At 33.2% G+C, this 8,212-nt stretch overlaps 1 long non-coding RNA gene across 1 annotated transcript; it reads left to right on the top strand.

Moving 5' to 3' along the window:
* Positions 1-1,183: 1,183 nt before the first annotated feature.
* On the top strand, positions 1,184-3,502 carry LOC123552114 (uncharacterized). The gene is made up of 4 exons (XR_006686565.2): positions 1,184-1,333; positions 1,552-1,631; positions 2,465-2,504; positions 2,877-3,502. It is a non-coding gene; the product is annotated as an uncharacterized LOC123552114 (long non-coding RNA).
* Positions 3,503-8,212: the final 4,710 nt, after the last annotated feature.

Below are 8,212 nucleotides of genomic sequence, written 5' to 3'. Positions count from 1 at the left end.
CCTTATAAACTACAAAAAATATCATACTCTTTTTTTATATAATATATCAGCTTTGAGCTTTTTATGTAATAAAATATAAATAATGTTAAAAACAGTTAAAAAAATGACATCCATGATTTATTCATCTGAAAGAGGCTTAAAGCCGAAATTTGTAAAAACTGTGTATTCCTTTTTGTTTCAATGAATTATTACAATATAACATTCTTGCATAAAAACTACTTTTTTTCACTGGATCCGCCCATGTATAAACGGGAGAAAAATCGTGTGCAAACAAGGCATTTCACGTGCTGTTAATACATGATTTTTATTTTTGAAATGCTTTGCCAGGGACATATGTATGTATTTTTGCGCACACTGATATTTGGCATCTGCGTCTTGTTTCTTCCATAACAACCTCTTCTTGTAGCATTATAGATACAATGAAATCCATAGTATGTTTAGCTGTATCAGTTTCCAACCCCAAAGGTACTGCCCCCATCAATGTACGCACTAGCTTCTCTTACAGTTCACTCCCTTTACAAAGCGTTTGTTCAGTTATTGTAAATAACTATGAATAAATAAGTATCGCGTGTAACTTGTCCCATTGTTCGTTTTTAGGTATTATATTTATGATTTTTGTTAGTATCAGGCGGTATGTTTTTACCTGATTTTTCGCAGAATTCATATAATAAACCTTGAAAGCTAGTCACTACCCTCGTACTCATCCGTACTCTTAATGTGCTCGTACTAAAAATAATTCGAATGTAAATTTATTATTTTTAAAATTGTGTTCCAGTTAATCAATTTTTTTAAGTTATATGCAAAATTTTGGGTAATATAACGTTTGTAATAACTAGAAATAAAAATAAGATGCTCAAAACCCTTCAAATCACGCTTTTGGTAGTGTTGTTGATATGTGTGCCCTGGTTATGGATATTTAAAACATGTTTACCGTTTCCAAGAACAACCGAATGGTAACTAAAAATGTACCGGAATCGTAAAGTCATCACATATGAAAACAATGCATTAAGTCGTCGTGTAATGTTTTTTTATGCAAGAATAGCGACAATACACGTTTGTTTTGTGTACTTATGTCTGCAGAAGCCCTTGGGATGTATTTCACTCCTGTCAGAACACAATATGTAATATTTTCCTTTGGTGTTTACTCAAGTAAAACTTTTACGATGTTATACTGAAACTATTTATTTGGTTCAAGGGCGACTAATATATCACTTCTACGTCACACACTAATACAATATAAAATGCAGTAATAACGACAACAAATTATTTACAATGAAGACTTTGTTAGTTTTACTTCTAGCTGTGAGTCTGCTGACCACCACGTTCTCTTTAGGTGAATTCAACATTAGATATTAAAGTTTAGAAATTAGAGATAAATTTTGATGTAATTTATCATTTTTTTTGCATTTTAAAAGTAGACCGATATTTCATTTTAAACAGGACATATTGATTGGAATAATTTTTCGTATTTGTAGTAACAATCCAATAGAAATATTTACCTTAGCAAATATATGTTATTTACCTTAGCAAATATATGTTTTATTAAATCAGAGGATGGAGCCGATGTTGCACGTGAAAATAGGCTAAGAAGAGCACTGATGCCAGCGGCAGTTCCAGGTCAGAGCGCAAAGGTATGATATTTGTCATTGATAAACGAAAGAAATGTTGTAACATATAGAACTAATAAAAAGCCTGTAATATTGCCATTACAATTAACTGATTTCCTTGGCAATTTTCATAGAATGGGAAAAATTGGTACCGTGCATCCATTTGAACAATTCATGAAGGCAACATTTGCTTTAAGTTTGCAAACATTGTTCTACAAGAACACACCTTGTATAAAATGTACATTTTTCTTGGTGGTATGAAGTTTGTAATAAACGTTGAAAGACTTTCCAAGGTCTGAAGAAACACTTCAATCGTCTCCACGAGGGTATAATTGAGCATGAAGAACTGGAACTTTCACCTAAGTCTGTAAGTAAGTACTCGCAGTAGTAAATCAAAGTGTTGCCATGGTTACCTATTAAATAGACAGTGATCTTGGCATTTCTAGTACATGTATGGTATCCAATAGAGTACTGTATAAGTGGTGGAAATATTGGCGAATTTTGCGAATTGACAAAATTCATTAATATTTCCTGCAGCGTAAATATCAGCCAACCCGGCATAACAAACGTACAGTTGTTATATCAGAGTCAATTGTTTTATTTACTTATTACATATAGAAACGCACACACAAACACAAAATCTTTTTTACTTTCTTATGTTACAACTAGTGTACACCTCATCTATAATAGCTCCACCCTGAAAGCATTTTTCATGTTTTACTTCATTTTTAATGTTTCTTCCTTCAAATTATTGTGCTTTCCTTTATTGTTTCTTAGTATAATTAATAATTGAAGAAAACCTAGCAGATTTAAAGAGCATAACAATAATGAACAATTATATTCATTTCATATTGCAGGCCTCCTCTGCATTTTGCTGAACAAAAAAGCCAAATTAAGGTGAGATGCGTTCATGTCTTTAAATATATTTCCTGTGAAAAACAAAGTACCTGCTTTTATAGGACTGACTCCCTAATATTATAAATATTAAAACATGTGGAGTTGTTAAATGTTACATTGCATTTATAGATTTCAGCCTAAAATACAGACAAAAAGATAGTATTGATAGCAAAAAGATGCTTAGAATATTCTGTACAAATTCGCCTCTGCAAATCTGTTTATTTCAAGTAGACATTATCAGATATAAAGAATATCATGATGTAAATACGGAACAAAAACCTCAACAGTTATTTTCTTTGAAATGTTTATTCTCAAAATGTAGGACATAACGCTTGTGTGAAATGTTCAAACAAAATATATTTATTTTTTCAGACTGCAATAGGCAACTAGACAATGGTCATTTGTCATTGACAGTTTTAAGTTACACTGACATGTCAGTATTACCAACCTTGTTACATTGTATTCACCGCGGGGTACTGGATGACTGCTGGATACGAAAAGCTCGAGAAGGGCAAGTTCCAGTAAGATGCTACCATAGGCAACGGATCAATGTTGTATATATGTACATAAAATGCTTCAATTATTCATATTAATCTAGTTCACTTACGTCGATTCTTGTGTTTTGAGTACATATAATATTTGTTTAGCATTTTTGTATTACCAACAATAAGGGTATAAATGTGACATAATTATTGCGTAGTCATGTATATACATTCTGTTTAAAGTAAAAGGCAATATATCCATAAACATATGAAAGTCAACAAAATCGAGAGATTTTATGGTATGATTTTATGTACTCCTTTGCATCAAGCAAGTCTTTAAAATAAATATAAATATATACACTTTACGAAACAGCGAATTTATAAGGCAAGCCAATTTTGAAAAATGTAAAACAAATTTCTTCTTTACCCTGTCTTAAGTTTAGAATAAATTTGAATTAATATGTGTATTTGATTGAATATCTGTGAAAAATCAATATATAGATATATATATAGATATTGCTGTGTCTTTATAGATGGCATTTGCTAAAACACTACTTTTATGTGTTTTAAAAATGGGTACCGATCAAAACATGAATGAGATGACTCGAATATTTCTAGGTTTTATTTTTATTTTGTAACAACGTTTAGACTTTTAGAACAATAAAAGATGTTGCTAAAAATTTAGAATTTTATTAGAATGTTATACTTGTAATAGAATACCTCCTTTTAGAAGTGTATTCAATTCCTACCATAAACCTACTTAGACTACAATTTTCAGGGGGAGTAGGTTCAAGCCCCACTAGGACAAAAAGTTTTTACTTTTGTCAAGATTTATTATTGATTTATTGAACAAAAGTGGAAAAATTGCATTTGATAAGCGATTTCTTGCTGTTCAAAATGAATTTACCCATGAAACAGAAGGAGTAGAGTTAGGTATCCTCTTTAAAAATACGGAGTTATATGCAGTAAAAGTTGTCTATTTTTCCTTCACTATAGATTACATATTGTGGAAGAAATGTAGGTAGGTTTTACTTCTGCCCCAAGGTTATTTTTGAAAGAAGTGAGCAAAATTCAAAACAGAACCGCAGGATTCGACCTTAATTTGTCAATGTTGTAGTTAGAATTCTGTCTCATTAAATCCGTTTACTTCAGGCACCCTAGAAAAATGATATTGGCAGTTTTGTTTTGTATTTTATAATTGTTTGTCAATAGTTTGATGTTTCTTTTATCAAAATTAATGGTTTAATGAATTCTCTGCAAACGTTTTGGATAGCGGCCATCATTTTGAAATTTGTCTCTACTTGAGCTTGAGGAAATACTATAAATTATATAAAAGTTATAAAAAACGGCACTTTACAAGTTGTTTAAAAATTGCAACACAATGCAAAACACGGTCAACTTTAAGAATATATCAAGCAAGTACCATTTTTTAAAACATAACTATTAGGGGTCCAATACATAAAACATCTACAATTTTTGTGTACATTAAAAAAATCGCTCATCTAAGCTAGTCCGGGACACTTTCGGTTTAAAGTCCATATACTCAGAGATTCGTAAAGAAAGTATCTCTTGCATACATAAGACAATACATGTAGTAAAAGAAGTGATATTTCGCAGTAATTACTTTTCAAATGTTAAGGTTTGCCTTGAATGAGCAGTCTGAAGAGAAGATACTGCTTAAAGTATTTTTGTCTTTCTGTAATCCTTTTCAATGTAAAGGAATTTATATATTAATATCTTTTAACAACAAACAATATTATCAATACAAGAAATGGAAAACTGGATTTGCCCTAAACGAGAAAACAATGGACAGAACTAAACAAACAGGAGTTTAGAAAGTGGATCTAAGGTTACGGGGCATGCATATCACATAAACTGTCAAAAGACAAAATTAAAAAGCAGGCACCATATCCAAGGGGTGCGACTCAAGCCGAAATGTTCAAGCTGAAAAATTAAACAGTACCAATAACACAACATAAACGTCGTGCTAAACGATCTGACAATACCGAAATACAAAAGCTCTGACTGAATGAGATAAAAGACGCGGAAACTCCACAGGCCGCTCTACACGAATGAAACTGTTGAAGGTTCGGTTTGAATGAGCCTGTTAGATGACCATGAGAAGATATTCAAGAATCGGAAGATTAGTTGTAATTTATCAAACGTTTCAGAACCACTGATAAAATGAGAACAATATCTTAACAATACCCACACATGATAACAATCGAATTATCAATAACATAACAGTTGTTATTAAGAAGCACAATCTAAGGTGTTTGATTTCAAACAATAATAAATGGACTAGCTATAGAATGCCGAAATCACATATACCTGTTGTGTACCAACTTTACACTGAAAATACAACTTTTTCTCAAGGTATGTGGACTTTTATGTGTCGTTTCGCCCTAAAATCAAATTTAAACTCACTGACGACCCTATCATTTTCACTACCGAGTTATACAGTTGTACGTGCAAATTCGGGTTGAAACGATCCCATTGCTAGAAAGCATTGGCCCCATCCTCTGGCAACTGCATTGACTAAATTCAAAGGTACTTGACAAATCTCTAGTGGAAAAAGAAGAAAAAATGCAAGTAACAATCTGGAAAAGGTGTAATGTGTTTAAAAAGAAATTAAAAAAGAATAGTTTTATATAACCTTTTAAGCTCCTAAGTGGTTTTTTGTCACTGACCGTTCCAATGCGGTATCCCAATATGTTCCTTTATTTTTTCGTTTTGTCCTTGTATTTGCTTTGAGTGCGAAGTGCGAGTAACGCAAACACACGAGGACAAAACGAACACATCAGGCACCGCCTTGGAACGGTCACTGGCAGAAACACCACTGGAGTCCTAATCCCACTCTTGCATCCATCATGTTTCAAAGTCACACCATAGTGTCACTAACACACGCTGTGAGTCTCCGATGTAATATGAAGTATATGATATGACAATCACAACATGTTTCAAAGTCTCTAACATACGCAATAAAAGTTTTTGAGTTACCATCAAGTATATGACATGATAATCTATCTATGTTCTGTAAAATTAAATGTTCAACACGTTGTATAAATCAAATGGTAGACAAAGGGTACATAACAAGATGTAAAGTTCCATAGTTGTGTGAATCTGTATGACTGAAATTTGAAAACATATAAATTGAATAAGAAAACATTGTACTTTTATCGTCAAATTTGAAAGAAACTCATGTTTATATACATTATACATGACAAGATAACATATTTTCTGAAAAATAACTAGAAATTTCACTTCCACTTGCTGTAATATGATGTAGGGAGACAACTTTAGACTCCCGAATATTACAAGTAACGATAGATTACTTCCCTTGAACACGTACTCCAATAACGTGTTAGGAGTTACTAGTTACGTGTTACTAGTTATCATCAATATAACCGATGAGCAATCTCTCATCATTTACATTCAGAATTTACCTCCTGCTTATTAAGGGACTACTGGTAGGGATGCAGTGTACCAGTAACCACCCATTCTTATATTTGGATACACGATGTACAAAGATCAGAACCAATTTATTTCGCATAAACTCAAAAATAGATGTCATGACAAATAAAAACATACGTGCGATTTTCCTGAAGAATAAAATAGATGAACCCTACCAAAGTAATTACTGGAAGCAGTCTTTTAAAACAAAAATATACTGGCAAAGTGTTTACTATATTATAAACAATGTAATCGTCGACAATATGGTCAAACAACTAGGAATGAAAATAATCCATAGATTAGTACATGTACCAACAAATGAAAATCTTTATATCTGGAAAATTCTTGATAATCCTTACTGTGACTGTTGTAACAACATAGAAACACTATTTTCTTGACTGCCAGCATGTAAAATCCCCATGGGAAAATATTCGAGAAACTTTCCAAAGGCTTCATATCAATCACTCATTTGAATTATGAAATACCTTGTTATTGGATATAAACCGACATATCGTAAATATGCAGATATTATTATTATACTCAGTCAGTTAACTTATAGTACCTACAAGTCATATTTTTTAAGTAACAGGCGTTCAATTTTTATTAATGCAACTAAAACATTTTATAATGACCTCCTTGTATTAAATTATATGGAATCATTAGATCCCTTTCAAAACACATCAGTTTTCAAATCGATTTTTTGTTTGGTTGTTTGTCTCGCCCCACATAGTGTCAGGCTATGGCGTCGTTCCAAGGAGGCATATGATGAAGAAGAACAATTTTCGATTCCAAGGAAGCATATTTTGACTCAGTTACCGCTCTCCCGCGAAAAGGAAGCTGCTATCGTCGTTTTTGGCAATATCGTATCTCGAGGATGTTTCCTAGGACATGTGTCGAACCAGATTCACGATTAAGTATATTTAAAAAGAGCACAGCAAAGCGGGGCAATATTTGCTCTTAGAGTTTTAGATCAGTAGAGAAGGCAGTTAATTAAAAAAACAACAATATGTTTTGGGTAAGGGTTAGGAGTTTTTGTGCGGTGGCAAGGATGAAATACTAAGAAGAGATTAAAACTAGATGTGTGTCCATAGGACACAGGTGCCCCCCATTCCTGCCACCATAACATGGTTAAATGAATCAGGTTAAACAATTTTTAAGATACAACATTCCTATAAAGTTTTTTGATTCTACGTCAAATGCTTTTGGAGCTACGCGCAACAAAACATTAAAACCCCAGTTGCACAGCTGCACATGCTGACCAACATTCCTGTAAACTTTGTGACTCTAGGTCAAATACTTTTGGAGCCAGGTGCGACACAACACTAAAATGACCAATATTTGCAAAGTCTGGGGCCATAACTCCTACATGACTAAATGAAACCGGACGCGAAACCCCAGGTACACAACTGCACATGCTGACCAACATTCCTGTAAACTTTGGTGAATCTAGGTTAAATAGTTTTGGAGCTAGGCGCGACACAACATTAAAATGACAAATTGTTAACTAAGTCAGGGGCCAGAACTCCTACACGACTGAATGAATCCGGACGCAAAACCCCAGGTGCACAACTGCACATGCTGAGTAACATTCCTGTAAACTTTGGTGACTGTAGGTCAAATACTTTTGGAGCTACGCGCGACACAACATTAAAATGACCAATTTTTTACTAAGTCAGGGGCCATAACTCCTACACGATTGAACGAATCCGGACGTGAAACCCCAGGTGCACAATTACAGATGCTGACCAACATCCCTGTAAAGTTTTGTGACTC

The sequence above is a fragment of the Mercenaria mercenaria genome, chromosome 4, assembly GCF_021730395.1.
Source record: "Mercenaria mercenaria strain notata chromosome 4, MADL_Memer_1, whole genome shotgun sequence".
NCBI lineage: Eukaryota > Metazoa > Mollusca > Bivalvia > Venerida > Veneridae > Mercenaria > Mercenaria mercenaria.
The sequence above is the reverse complement of the archived record's forward strand: the minus strand, read 5'-3'. Positions and strand labels throughout refer to the sequence as shown.